The sequence below is a fragment of the Hyla sarda genome, chromosome 6 (assembly GCF_029499605.1).
Source record: "Hyla sarda isolate aHylSar1 chromosome 6, aHylSar1.hap1, whole genome shotgun sequence".
Lineage (NCBI taxonomy): Eukaryota > Metazoa > Chordata > Amphibia > Anura > Hylidae > Hyla > Hyla sarda.
This window is the reverse complement of record NC_079194.1, coordinates 118,787,469-118,802,659: the sequence shown is the minus strand read 5'-3', so window position 1 is coordinate 118,802,659 and position 15,191 is coordinate 118,787,469. Positions and strand designations below refer to the sequence as shown.

Sequence of the window (15,191 nt, the reverse complement as noted above, 5' to 3'; positions counted from 1 at the left end):
GACCCAGGGCGTACAGGTACGCCCGTGGGAATTCTGGTCCCTGCTGAGCGCCGGGCAGGGATCGGACTGGGGTGACTGCTGATATCAATCAGCAGGCACCCCGCGCAAATGCCGAGGGGGGTCATCAGATGATGACACCCCCATGTCTGCGATCGGCACAAATCGCAAGTGAAATCGCACTTGCGATTTGCGCAATTCCGGGTCACGTGTGACCCGATGATACTAGGTGATCGGGGGTGTAGAATACACCCCCTATCACCTACTGTATCTATGGGGAGGTGGCGATTTAGCCACCCCCCCAGGAGAGCTGCTATAGGCTGGACAATCGTCCAGCCAATAGCAGCCGGCAGGGGTTAAACGGCATCCTCTGCAGCACTGACCGTTAGCTGGGTCCAGCCAGCGGTCAGAGCTGCAAGAGGAGCCAGGGACCCCCCCTCTGCACCCATCGGATCACCTCAGGAGACCCAAAGATCCCCTAGATCAGGGACAGAATCCACCAGAGGGAAAGGTAGGAAAATCCATGTAGTAGAGTAAAAAAAAAAAGTTACCCCCCCCCGATACCCCCTAATAGGGCCCTAGAGTACACCACATTTTTTTTGCGTGACCCGAGCCCTATTAGGGGTGATCCCATCTATGACCGGCTTTACAAAGTGAGGCCGGTCATCGATCACTTTGGGGCCAAATTTTTGGAGGCCTACGTACCGCTTAGGGAGCTCTCGGTTGATGAGTCTCTTATCAGTTTTAAGGGGAGGCTCATGTTCTGCCAGTATAGTCCCTCGAAGCGGGCGCAGTATGGCGTGAAGCTCTATAAACTTTGTGAGAGTACCTCCGGGTGCACTCTCAAGTTTAGAGTGTCTGAGGGACGTGATTCCCGTATTGAACCCCAAGATTGTCCCCCCACTCTGGGTGTTAGCGGGAAAATCATTTGGGACCTTATGTACCCATTGCTGGATAAGGGTTACCACGTGTACATGGACAACTTTTATACCAGCATCCCTCTCTTCACATCCCTTGCCGCCAGATCCACGTCCGCTTGTGGGACTGTGCGGAGAAACCAGAGAGGCCTCCCTCTAAATTTGATCCAGACACCTATTCCCAAGGGTGAGTCCCGTGCCCTTACCTATGAAAACCTGTTGCTGGTCAAGTATAAGGATAAGAGGGATGTCCTTATGCTGACCACTATTCATGGTAACGGCAGCTCACCTGTCCCTGTGCGAGGTACCACAACAACGGTCCTCAAGCCTGACTGTATTCTGGACTACAATCAGTATATGGGGGGAGGTGATCTTTCTGATCACGTCCTCAAGCCATACATGGCTATGCGGAAAACACATGTATGGTACAAAAAACTTGCAGTCTACATGGTACAGGTTGCCATGTACAACGCTTTTGTACTGTACCGGAACGGTGGCAACACAGGGACATACCTCCAGTTCCAAGAAGAAGTCCTAAAGGTCCTGATCTTTGCTGACCGGGAAAGAGCAGGCCGGATTTCCCAAGGAACTGAGGTTATAGGCGCCAGGATCGTCCCAGGCCAACACTTTCCAGGTGAAGTCCCCCACACTGGAAAGAAGGGACGATCCCAGAAAAAAATGCAGAGTGTGTAACAGGAGGGGGATTCGGAAGGATACCACCTATCAATGTGACACTTGCCCTGATCATCCGGGCCTCTGCAATAAGGATTGCTTCAGGGAGTATCACACTTCCATGGAGTACTAAATTTTCCCTCTTCATTTTAATTTTCCATAATTTGACCCCAATGTACCAAGTCCAGAGTAGATTCCAAAGTTCCAAAAAAACTATTCCAAAAAAACTATTTCATAAACAAAAAAAAAAAAACATGATAAGACCTCTGGGGGTATTTTTTTCCAAAAATGGGTCATGGGTCACTGTCATCGGGGACTTTTTATGTTGCCTCAAATACTCTCCACCTGAGCGGGTGCGCATTTGAGGGAACAGGTTAGGGACGGCCACACACATCACATTCCCAGAGTGATGATTCAGAGCATAGGGTTTGGGGTGGGCATATTTTTTAGTTTTGGCTATGCTCTGGGTCATCATTCTGGGAACATAATCTGTTTTATAATTTGATGTCCCACTGTACCCCTTGTTAGTTATTAGTGTACCCCATGTAATGCCCCTTGAGGGGGGGGGGGGGGGTCCCACTGTTCTGGCTCCATAGGTAGCTGTCTAGAAGCTCCAGGCCCCTGACTGCCCTCCTGTTCCTCCGTGACCAGTGAGCAGAGCCGATCTACGCCCAGATATGAGGTATGTCCTTACTCCAAAGAAATTTATTTACAAATGTAATTTTTTTTGCTGTTTTGGCACTAAATGTGACATGCCCCCCCCATTTCAGCAAAATGTGACTCCTTCTCTTCTGAGCATTGTAGTGCGCCAGCAGAGCCCTTGACATCCACACATGGGGTATTTCCATACTCAGAAGAGATGGGGGTTACCCCTTGTAAAAATTAAAAAAATGGGTCTACAAGAACATGCGAGTGTAAAAAATGAAGATTTTAAATTTTCTCCTTCACTTTGCTGCTATTCCTTTGAAACACCTAAAGGGTTAACACACTTACTGAATGTCATTTTGAATACTTTGAGGGGTGCAGTTTATATAATGGGGTCATTTGTAGGGTATTTCTAATATGAAGACCCTCCAAATCCACTTCAAACCTTAACTGGTCCCTGAAAAATTCCGATTTTGAAAATTTTGTGAAAAATTGCTGCTGAACTTTGACGTCCTCTGGTGTCTTCCAAAAGTAAAAACATGACAACTTTATGATGCAAACATAAAGTAGACATATTGTATATGTGAATCAATATATTATTTATTTGGAATATTCATTTTCCTTACAAGCAGAGAGCTTCAAAGTTAAAAAAAAATCCAAATTTTCGATTTTTTCATCAAATTTTGGAATTTTTCACCAAGAAACAATGCAAGTAAAAGCATCCAGGAGTTATTAATGTTTAAAGTGGTCAGATGTGCAAAAAATGGCCGAGTCCTACAGTGAAAATTGGCTGGGTCCTTAAGGGGTTAATGGCTGTATGTTGAATTATTTTGAGGGGACACAACAGGGGTCAAGTCCTGGGGAATAAAGTACAGGAACTCACCCATGATTTCCACTCAACGGCTGGTGCTAATGGGAACGGTGTAGATAAAGTGCAGGAACTTAGTTCCCACGCGTTCCTGCAGGACTTGAGCCCTGGGACACAACATCATACACTGTTATACAGGCTTTGCACTACTTTACATTGTAGCAGAGTGTTATTTCTTCAGTCCTGTCACATGAAAAGATATAATAAAATATTTAGAAGAATGTGGGGGGGTGAGATGCTGTATATACGCTGTGTACGAACACCTTGGGGCTGTGACACCGTATGTGGGCTCCAGCCTTATACACAGCTCTGCCTGCTGTACATCCTATCAGGACTGCAATTCTTCAGCCTCCGCTTGGTTCTATGGTTTCCCCCAGACAAACAAGGCCTCCTCCTTCTCCCTATCCAGATCAGGATACCTCGCATCAGGTAATATGGCCGAGAGAAAGTGACACAGCACATCATGTGATCTACCCTTAACCCCGCCTCCCTCTCAAAACCCACCAATCGACGTGGAGGAGGAGGAGGTGACGTCAGCAGCCCCATGACTGCTTGTCACTTCCGCTGGGAAGAGAAGGGTTGGCAGGGAGGAAGCGGACAGCAGCAACCTCAGCAGCAGCAGCGGGTCCGGCAGAGAACAGGAGCGGCCCGGTACTCGACTAGACGCACGCTAGGCATCTACTCACCGCGGGTAAGAGGGGCGGCACCTCCCGGGACAGTGACGGGTGACACCGCAGCGGGCAGAGGGGAGGCCTCTTTCTTGTGTACGACCCCCCGGGGAGGTCTGGGAGATGCAGGGAGGCCCTGGGTGGGGAGACCCCGCATAAAGACCTATCCTGGACAGCCACCTCCCCCGTTACCCCATCTGAAATCCCCGCCCTGTGTCCCTGCACCCCCAATACTGCCGCTTAAAGGGAAACCCCAGTGACAACGACTCCGCTTATACAGCGAGTCACGTGAGCTATGTTTTTTTTTTTTTTTTTTACTTTTTAATTTTGTTATCGTATGTTTTTGTATCCCATAATACCACAGGATGGACACTGATTTCACTTTCTCTTGAGCTTATTAACGCCCCCTGCTGGAAAGTGTGGGGGAGGGGGTGACAACCCTCTGCACATACTGCTGCCTTACAGAAACTATTGTCAATATGTGAGATGGTGCACAGCAGTATTGTGTTATACTGAAGCCTAACAATCTATTATAGTACTGCAATGTATAAGAATGTCTAATAAGGCCACAATGTATAAGAATATAACTACTGTAAGGCTGCCCCCTGTATACAAGAATATATCTACTGTAAGGCTGCCCCCTGTATACAAGAATATATCTACTGTAAGGCTGGCCCCCTGTATACAAGAATATAACTACTGTAAGGCTGCCCCCTGTATACAAGAATATATCTACTGTAAGGCTGGCCCCCTGTATACAAGAATATATCTACTGTAAGGCTGCCCCCTGTATACAAGAATATAACTACTGTAAGGCTGCCCCCTGTATACAAGAATACAACTACTGTAAGGCTGCCCCCTGTATACAAGAATATAACTACTGTAAGGCTGCCCCCTGTATACAAGAATATAACTACTGTAAGGCTGGCCCCCTGTATACAAGAATATAACTACTGTAAGGCTGCCCCCTGTATACAAGAATATAACTACTGTAAGGCTGCCCCCCTGTATACAAGAATATAACTACTGTAAGGCTGGCCCCCTGTATACAAGAATATAACTACTGTAAGGCTGGCCTCCTGTATACAAGAATATAACTACTGTAAGGCTGCCCCCCTGTATACAAGAATATAACTACTGTAAGGCTGGCCCCCTGTATACAAGAATATAACTACTGTAAGGCTGGCCTCCTGTATACAAGAATATAACTACTGTAAGGCTGCCCCCTGTATACAAGAATACAACTACTGTAAGGCTGGCCCCCTGTATACAAGAATATAACTACTGTAAGGCTGCCCCCTGTATACAAGAATATAACTACTGTAAGGCTGGCCCCCTGTATACAAGAATATAACTACTGTAAGGCTGGCCCCCTGTATACAAGAATATAACTACTGTAAGGCTGGCCCCCTGTATACAAGAATATATCTACTGTAAGGCTGGCCCCCTGTATACAAGAATATAACTACTGTAAGGCTGCCCCCTGTATACAAGAATATAACTACTGTAAGGCTGGCCCCCTGTATACAAGAATATAACTACTGTAAGGCTGGCCCCCTGTATACAAGAATATATCTACTGTAAGGCTGGCCCCCTGTATACAAGAATATAACTACTGTAAGGCTGGCCCCCTGTATACAAGAATATAACTACTGTAAGGCTGGCCCCCTGTATATAAGAATATAACTACTGTAAGGCTGGCCCCCTGTATACAAGAATATAACTACTGTAAGGCTGGCCCCCTGTATACAAGAATACAACTACTGTAAGGCTGGCCCCCTGTATATACAAGAATATAACTACTGTAAGGCTGGCCCCCTGTATATACAAGAATATAACTACTGTAAGGCTGGCCCCCTGTATATACAAGAATATAACTACTGTAAGGCTGGCCCCCTGTATATACAAGAATATAACTACTGTAAGGCTGGCCCCCTGTATATACAAGAATATAACTACTGTAAGGCTGGCCCCCTGTATATACAAGAATATAACTACTGTAAGGCTGGCCCCCTGTATATACAAGAATATAACTACTGTAAGGCTGGCCCCCTGTATATACAAGAATATAACTACTGTAAGGCTGGCCCCCTGTATATACAAGAATATAACTACTGTAAGGCTGGCCCCCTGTATATACAAGAATATAACTACTGTAAGGCTGGCCCCCTGTATATACAAGAATATAACTACTGTAAGGCTGGCCCCCTGTATATACAAGAATATAACTACTGTAAGGCTGGCCCCCTGTATATACAAGAATATAACTACTGTAAGGCTGGCCCCCTGTATATACAAGAATATAACTACTGTAAGGCTGGCCCCCTGTATATACAAGAATATAACTACTGTAAGGCTGGCCCCCTGTATATACAAGAATATAACTACTGTAAGGCTGGCCCCCTGTATATACAAGAATATAACTACTGTAAGGCTGGCCCCCTGTATATACAAGAATATAACTACTGTAAGGCTGGCCCCCTGTATATACAAGAATATAACTACTGTAAGGCTGGCCCCCTGTATATACAAGAATATAACTACTGTAAGGCTGGCCCCCTGTATATACAAGAATATAACTACTGTAAGGCTGGCCCCCTGTATATACAAGAATATAACTACTGTAAGGCTGGCCCCCTGTATATACAAGAATATAACTACTGTAAGGCTGGCCCCCTGTATATACAAGAATATAACTACTGTAAGGCTGGCCCCCTGTATATACAAGAATATAACTACTGTAAGGCTGGCCCCCTGTATACACAAGAATATAACTACTGTAAGGCTGGCCCCCTGTATACACAAGAATATAACTACTGTAAGGCTGGCCCCCTGTATACACAAGAATATAACTACTGTAAGGCTGGCCCCCTGTATACACAAGAATATAACTACTGTAAGGCTGGCCCCCTGTATACACAAGAATATAACTACTGTAAGGCTGCCCCCCTGTATACACAAGAATATAACTTCTGTAAGGCTGCCCCCCTGTATACACAAGAATATAACTTCTGTAAGGCTGCCCCCCCTGTATACACAAGAATATAACTTCTGTAAGGCTGCCCCCCCTGTATACAAGAATCATCAAATGGATAGTTGGAAAAGAAAATCCATGGGGTCTCGGCGCAATCCATCAGATGACTTCACATACATGATATGTAGAAAAGTAGTTAATTTATTGAAGTGCCAAAAGCGTTTCGAGGCCTCACTAGCCTCTTTATCAATGTTAAAATGGCTTTTACAAGCAGTAATAGCGGTGTGCTTATAAAGCTAAAAAAGCGCTAAGGATCGAATGATGACATGCAGGAGAGTGACACGCTGTGTGAACAATGTTCAAAGCATTGCCGCCGGTCATTAGCAAGTTTAGTATGTAAAACAGCATGCAAAGTAATATATCATGTCTCCATATGCCTTACCTGATCGGCACCTAGTGCCATGCAAGGGGTGTGTGTAATGGGAAGGGAATTCGTTCCATGACAAGCACGGAGCAGCTGTCAACGGGCCTTAATAGCGGAGGTTCAGTGGAGACAGCGCGCATGCGCATAAGAGAGGCAGCAAGCGGAGTGTAACTAAGGGTCCAATGCTTATCATAGGGAGCAGTGTATCTAATGACTCGCGCATGTGCACGGTACGAGTAAATAGCTTTTTGTGGACATTACCAGTGGCAATGCTTTGAACATTGTTTACAGAGTCCGTCACTCTCCTGCTTTCCGGCAGGAGTGCTGACGTCAGGTACCTATCAGTCATTCGCTCCTTAGTGCCTTTTTAGTTTTAGAAGCACATTGTTTTTACTGCTTGTACATGCAATTTTAAAATTGATAAAGAAGCTAGTGAGGCCTTGAAATGCGTTTGTTTGGCACTTCAATAAATGGACTACTTTCCTACATATCACGTAATGTGACTTCATCTGAAGGATTGTGTTGAGACCCTGTGGATTTTTTTACCTATCCATTTGAAGCTTCTTCATTCGGCGGAGGGTTCCTAATTACCGAGGCCCGGGTGGCTGCACCGACACTACAAAGTCATAGGTGGTTGTGTCTGGCACACAACCACAAAAAGTGAGCAAGATTGCCCCCTATCCTCCAACCTATACTTAAGGGTACATATATATCTCAAGGACTATTATCCCATGAGAAGCTTTGCTGTGTTTTTTACAGACACGTTTATCCACTGTATATAAGAATATAACTACTGTAATACTGTCCCCTGTTTACAAGAATATTACTACTGTAATACTGTCCCCTGTAGACAAGAATATAACTACTATAATACTGTCCCCCTGTAGACAAGAATATTACTACTGTAATACTGTCCCCTGTATACAAGAATATACGGTAACTACTATAATACTGCCCCTATGTACAAGAATATAACTACTATAATCACAAGCAACACACAGAAGCGAGCAGCCGGCACAACTACCCCTAAATTCCTTAGATCATACTCCCAGCCGATAAAGCGAAAGCAAAAGACGCCCCGAGCTCGGGCTCCACAGTTCCCTTAACAGTGCTGGCAGGCACTGTAACCCTTTGGGTTCCAAGTCCCTAATGAATGGACATCTTCGCATCAAACATGTATAGAAAGCAGGGACGTCACTCACCGGAGTACTGTGCCGATAATTCTTTATTTCTTTAAGGTGCAATAACAGACATGGTGCATGGATGATTCCAAGGACTCAGCTAAACAGAGTAAAACTGGGTGACGTCCCTGCTTTCTATACATGTTTGATAACTACTATAATGCTGTCCCCTGTATACAAGAATATAACTACTGTAAGGCTGCCCCCCTGTATACAAGAATATAACTACTATAATGCTGTCCCCTGTATACAAGAATATAACTACTGTAAGGCTGCCCCCCTGTATACAAGAATAGAACTACTGTAATGCTGCCCCCCTGTATACAAGAATATATCTACTGTAAGGCTGGCCCCCTGTATACAAGAATATAACTACTGTAAGGCTGCCCCCTGTATACAAGAATATAACTACTGTAAGGCTGCCCCCTGTATGCAAGGATATTACTACTGTAAGGCTGGCCCCCTGTATGCAAGGATATTACTACTGTAAGGCTGCCCCCTGTATGCAAGGATATTACTACTGTAAGGCTGCCCCCTGTATGCAAGGATATTACTACTGTAATGCTGCCCCCTGTATACAAGAATATAACTACTGTAAGGCTGCCCCCCTGTATACAAGAATATAACTACTGTAAGGCTGCCCCCCTGTAGACAAGAATATAACTACTGTAAGGCTGCCCCCCTGTAGACAAGAATATAACTACTGTAAGGCTGCCCCCTGTATACAAGAATACAACTACTGTAAGGCTGCCCCCTGTATACAAGAATACAACTACTGTAATGCTGCCCCCTGTATACAAGAATACAACTACTGTAAGGCTGCCCCCTGTATGCAAGGATATTACTACTGTAAGGCTGCCCCCTGTATGCAAGGATATTACTACTGTAAGGCTGGCCCCCTGTATACAAGAATATAACTACTGTAAGGCTGCCCCCCTGTATACAAGAATATAACTACTGTAAGGCTGGCCCCCTGTATACAAGAATATTACTACTGTAAGGCTGGCCCCCTGTATACAAGAATATAACTACTGTAAGGCTGGCCCCCTGTATACAAGAATAGAACTACTGTAATGCTGCCCCCCTGTATACAAGAATATAACTACTGTAAGGCTGCCCCCTGTATGCAAGGATATTACTACTGTAAGGCTGGCCCCCTGTATGCAAGGATATTACTACTGTAAGGCTGCCCCCTGTATGCAAGGATATTACTACTGTAAGGCTGCCCCCTGTATACAAGAATATAACTACTGTAAGGCTGCCCCCCTGTATACAAGAATATAACTACTGTAAGGCTGCCCCCTGTATGCAAGGATATTACTACTGTAAGGCTGCCCCCTGTATACAAGAATATAACTACTGTAAGGCTGCCCCCCTGTATACAAGAATATAACTACTATAATGCTGTCCCCTGTATACAAGAATATAACTACTGTAAGGCTGCCCCCCTGTATACAAGAATATATCTACTGTAAGGCTGGCCCCCTGTATACAAGAATATATCTACTGTAAGGCTGGCCCCCTGTATACAAGAATATATCTACTGAAAGGCTGCCCCCCTGTATACAAGAATATAACTACTGTAAGGCTGCCCCCTGTATACAAGAATATAACTACTGTAAGGCTGGCCCCCTGTATACAAGAATATAACTACTGTAAGGCTGGCCCCCTGTATACAAGAATATAACTACTGTAAGGCTGCCCCCCTGTATACAAGAATATAACTACTGTAAGGCTGGCCCCCTGTATACAAGAATATAACTACTGTAAGGCTGCCCCCTGTATACAAGAATACAACTACTGTAAGGCTGCCCCCCTGTATACAAGAATATATCTACTGTAAGGCTGGCCCCCTGTATACAAGAATATATCTACTGTAAGGCTGGCCCCCTGTATACAAGAATATATCTACTGTAAGGCTGGCCCCCTGTATACAAGAATATATCTACTGAAAGGCTGCCCCCCTGTATACAAGAATATAACTACTGTAAGGCTGCCCCCTGTAGACAAGAATATATCTACTATAATGCTGATCCCTATGTATAAGAATGGCTGTCTCCTATATATTCTTTGTTTCTACTTTAGTTGCACGATATCTTGACCGACCACTTACATAGGGATCTTTAAAATAAACTTGGTGGTGGTGGCTGTTCCTCTTCCTGTGTTGTAATCGGGCAGAGACAATGCTGTGGATGACATTAGACCAGGGTTTCCCTAACCAGTGTGCCTCCAGCTATTGCAAAACTGTCTGGGCATGCTGGGAAGTTGTAGTTTTTCAACAGCTGGAGGCATCCTTGTTGGGAAACCCTGCATTAGACTATAAATGTTGTTCAAGCTGAAGCTGCCTATGGAAGCCAGTAGGAAATGGCGACAGGTGAGATTATTGCCGCGTCGAGTGCGATCGCTGCAGCGGGTTTCCGGTGGCACAGTTTGTGGGCCTGTATTTCTCTTCTTCCAGACATCCTGTATCAGGGGTCTCAAACTGGTGGCCCTCCAGATGTTGCAAAACTTCAACTCCCAGCATGCCCGGACAGCCAACGGCTGTCCGGGCATGCTGGGAGTTGAGGTTTTGCAACATCTGGGTGGTCACCAGTTTGAACCCACTGTCCTATATAAATTGTACCTCCTGTTCCAACAGAGCAGACTGTTATGTTGTACACGTATGCCCGCTGCGTGCGATACCAGCCAATCAGGTGGGTTGGCATGGGGAATTAATTTTTAAACTAACAACCCCCTTTACTTTTGTCTTGCCCACTAAAGAGGATGTCACATTGAGACCAGACTAGTGTGGCTCTAGCTTTTGAGACATGTGACCAATAGCTGGTGGTGGTCACCCCTGGGTATGTAGGATTACATATGGGCATTCTCCTGACGACTAGGCCTCATCCTTAGGAGTGGCAGCCATTCTTTGTTAGCAGATCTTCTCTCTTGCTAATAGAGGAGGGTCCATGTGGGCCATTGCCTCCATCCGCATGTCCTAATAGGAAGACATATCTTATTGAGACTATCCCTTTAAAATGATGCTCCTTTGCTGCAGTAGGTAGTAAGGAATTGATCGATGCCGTACAAGACTGGACAAACCCAGGTACCGATCTACAATTGTGCTGCTGTAGGTTTGAGTGCTCTTATTGTAGCAGCATATGGCACCCATTGATTTCTATGGATACTCGCAGGATTTTCAATGTCTGATTGGGGGGGGGGGGTTACTTCAGGGCCCTCCTCCCTCCCATCATCTACATTGGTCACATAAGTATGGGTCACCTCACCCTCTTTAATTAGTCCCCCCCCCCCCCCCCATAGTGCCCACGAATTTACCAATTTTTTTTACTTTGTTTCGTCTTTGTCTTTCCGGGTTTCAGACCTCGCCGTAATTGTTATACTATTTGCCTTTTGCTTCCTTATTTTTTTTTTTTTTTTTTATTAGGGGATATTCACCTGTACAAGATCTGCTGCAGTTTTTATGCTGTGTTCAGTCATTTAGTAATATTATCTGCAGCAGGTTCTGTATGTATTTTGCTGCTACCTGTGTCAATTATCCTTAGGGCAGTGTTTCCCAACCAGGGGGCCTCCAGCTGTTGCAAAACTACAACTCCAGCATGCCCAGACAGCCAAAGGCTGTCCGGGCATGATGGAAGTTGTAGTTTTGCAACAGCTGGAAGTGCCCTGGTTGGGAAACATTGCCTTAGGGTGAGCTGCAGCAAAATATGCAGTATGAAAGTGTGTGGGGGGGAGGCTGTTCCCTAAGCCACCTCGTCCTTCCTGTTCCACACTTCCCTTTTCTGAAACTTGACAAGTGTTCTATGGCGAAAGGTCTTGTCGACTGTGGAGATTTGTTTTGGCTGGGGGTCATAACTTACCAGGGGCCACTATAGCAATCGGTTGTCATATGGTGCAACCTAGCAGGATGTGTTTAATTCACTTGCTGCGCCACCACAGGAGAAACTAAGTATTTCACAGTCCCCTAAAATGAATAGACTTTCTACTGGGGGACCCTTAGTATTTTATTTAGAATTCATGCTATATACACTGCTGAAAAAAATAAAGGCAACACTCAAACACAATGTAAATCCAAGTCAATGACACTTCTGTGAAATCCCACTGTCCACTCAGGAAGCAACACTGATTGACAATCAATTTCACATGCTGTTGTGCAAATGGAACAGACAACAGGTGGAAATTATAGGCCATTAGGAAGACACCCCCAATAAAGGAGTGGTCCTGCAAGTGGTGACCACAGACCACTTCTCAGATCCTATGCTTCCTGGCTGATGTTTTGGTCACTTTTGAATGCTGGCGGTGCTTTCACTCTAGTGGTAGCATGAGACGGAGTCTACAACCCACACAAGTGGCTCAGGTAGTACAGCTCATCCAGAATGGCACATCAGTGCGAGCTGTGGCAAGAAGGTTTGCTGTGTCTTTCAGCGTAGTGTCCAGAGCATGGAGTCGCTACCAGGAGACAGGCCAGTACATCAGGAGACGTGAAGGAGGCCGTAGGAGGGAAACAACCCAGCAGCAGGGCCGCTACCTCCGCCTTTGTGCAAGTAGGAGCACTGCCAGAGCCCTGCAAAATGACCTCCAGCAGGCCACAAATTTGTATGTGTCCACTTAAACGGTCAGAAACAGACTCCATGAGGGTGGTATGAGGGCCAGATGTCCACAGGTGGGGGTTGTGCTTACAGCCCAACACCGTGCAGGATGTTTGGCATTTGCCAGAGAACCCCAAGATTAGCAAATTCGCCACTGGCGCCCTGTGCTCTTCTCTGAAAGCAGGTTCACACTGAGCACGTTACAGACGTGACAGAGGCTGGAGACACCGTGGAGAACGTTCTGCTGCCTGCAACATCCTCCAGAATCACCGGTTTGGCGGTGGGTCAGTAATGGTGTGGGGTGGCATTTCTTTTGGGGGGTTGCACAGCCCTCCATGGGCTTGCCAGAGGTAGCCTGGCTGCCATTAGGTACCAAGATGAGATCCTCAGACCCCTTGTGAGACCATATGCTGGTGCGGTTGGCCCTGGAATACCTCATGTGGCTGGAGTGTGTCAGGGCCACACACACTACTGAGCCTCCTTTTGACTTGTTTTAAGGACATTTCATCAAAGTTGGATCAGCCTGTAGTGAGGTTTTCCACTTTGATTTTGAGTGTGACTCCATATCCAGACCTCCATGGGTTGATACATTTGATTTCCATTGATAATTTTTGTGTGATTTTGTTGTCAGCACATTCAAATGTAAAGAAGAAAGTATTTCATACGATTAGTTCATTCATACAGATCTAGGATGTGTTATCTTAGTGTTCCCTTTATTTTTTTTGAGCAGTGTAGAAATACGAGCACTTACTCCTAGAAATTGCCTCACTTTACTGAGAACGCACAAGACAATCGCTGACCAGACATAGATAAATCCAAATGTATGATAGGATTTCAGCCTTCATGCACCACTGTCCATCAAATATCCAAATGCTTTATTAATACACTGGATGCAAACAGTGACAAGTAATGCCTCTGCGTGTTTAATGCACTTTGTGACTGTGCTGTAACACATGAAATATGTCACATATGATGGTTTGCTGTTTTTTCCCCAAAACATTTTGGTGTTTTATGGATATTACTACTTGAGCTGGATAGCTGGATTCCTTCTTTAATACATTTGAATCAATTTAGAATTCTTAAATCGGATATCTTAAAATGGGTTTTCTAAAGCAGATGACCCTTCAGTTGCTGAAAAGTTGCTGCTTTCTGCAATATATTTCTAAAATAATTTTTCCTGCTGTGGTATCTATGGGGTAGATTTATCAAAAACCGTGCAGTGTTGCCCATATCAACCACTCAGATTGCTTCTTAATTTTTTTTTAAAAGGCCTATGAAGAATAAAGAAGCAATCTGATTGGTTGCTATGGTTTTAATCTTCCCCTTTATCTTTTTCTCAGTTGAAGAAAACCGATCAGCATTTTAATATCAGGACATTTTTACGATGTTCCTTTTTTACATAGTTAGGATGATGATGATGTCATCCAGCGCTGTGCCTTGGGTTAGTAATAATGTTTGGCTCTTAAACTTGACTCCAGCTGAGGGTTTGGCACCACTGGTATAATGGGCACCTAGCAGAAATGTGACCCGGGCAGTTGTTAAATGACACACATCCTGACACTGCAATGCTTCAGGGTAATAAATACCACACATCTGGTTATTGCTGTTATGTTCCTTGTGATGGCCATGAACTTGTGTGATCAGAGCCTAACCAGGAACAACAATAACAAGCGGCATAACCAGAGCCTCGATGCTCTAATGGATTTGACGTATGATGGATACAGATGATTACTAACTCTTTTGACTGTTGGGGTTCCACTTAGGTTTCTGGTGTTTTGATGGCAGGTATGGCTATCCATGCTGCATTTAATCTTTTTAAAAACCTTGATGGAGGCTCTAACGGCACCATAGTTTACTTTTTGTTAGAAGAAATACACAAGAAGTGTTAAAGCGGTGTCTCTGGGTATACATTGGTGGATGGTATAGGCCATCCATGTCTGGAGTCCCAGAGGTAGGCTGAATAGAATGAAGAGGCAGCGCACTAGCTAAGCGGGGTGCCACATCACCACCAACAAGCCCAGCTTTATGGTTACAGTCTTGATAGTTCAGCTCTTGTGGCTGAATGGATGAAGACTGCTGCAAGGGAAAAGTGGAGCAGCTGTCTGACTACCCATGAGTATGCTGCTTTTATTTTCCAAAGGGTTTCTGAAAAATAGGCTGGCATGAGTTTTCTTGCCACTGGCAACCACTCCACTTCTGCTTTTCAGCAGTTTTGATACAGGTTGCCATTATGGCCTCACCGACAGAAGACTGCAAACA

The 15,191-nt window shown here is 45.0% G+C and overlaps 1 protein-coding gene across 2 annotated transcripts in view; it reads left to right on the top strand.

Moving 5' to 3' along the window:
• Positions 1-15,191, top strand: part of RAB7A (RAB7A, member RAS oncogene family) — a 64,065-nt gene that overhangs the window by 15,820 nt on the left and 33,054 nt on the right. The window contains exon 1 of one of the 2 annotated variants that reach the window (XM_056524831.1): positions 3,634-3,790. The exons of the other annotated variant lie outside the window; for it this stretch is intronic. The gene's annotated coding sequence lies outside the window, so the exon portion shown is untranslated. Of the gene's footprint in view, positions 1-3,633; positions 3,791-15,191 lie in introns of those variants that run through there. 2 annotated transcript variants of the gene reach the window in all.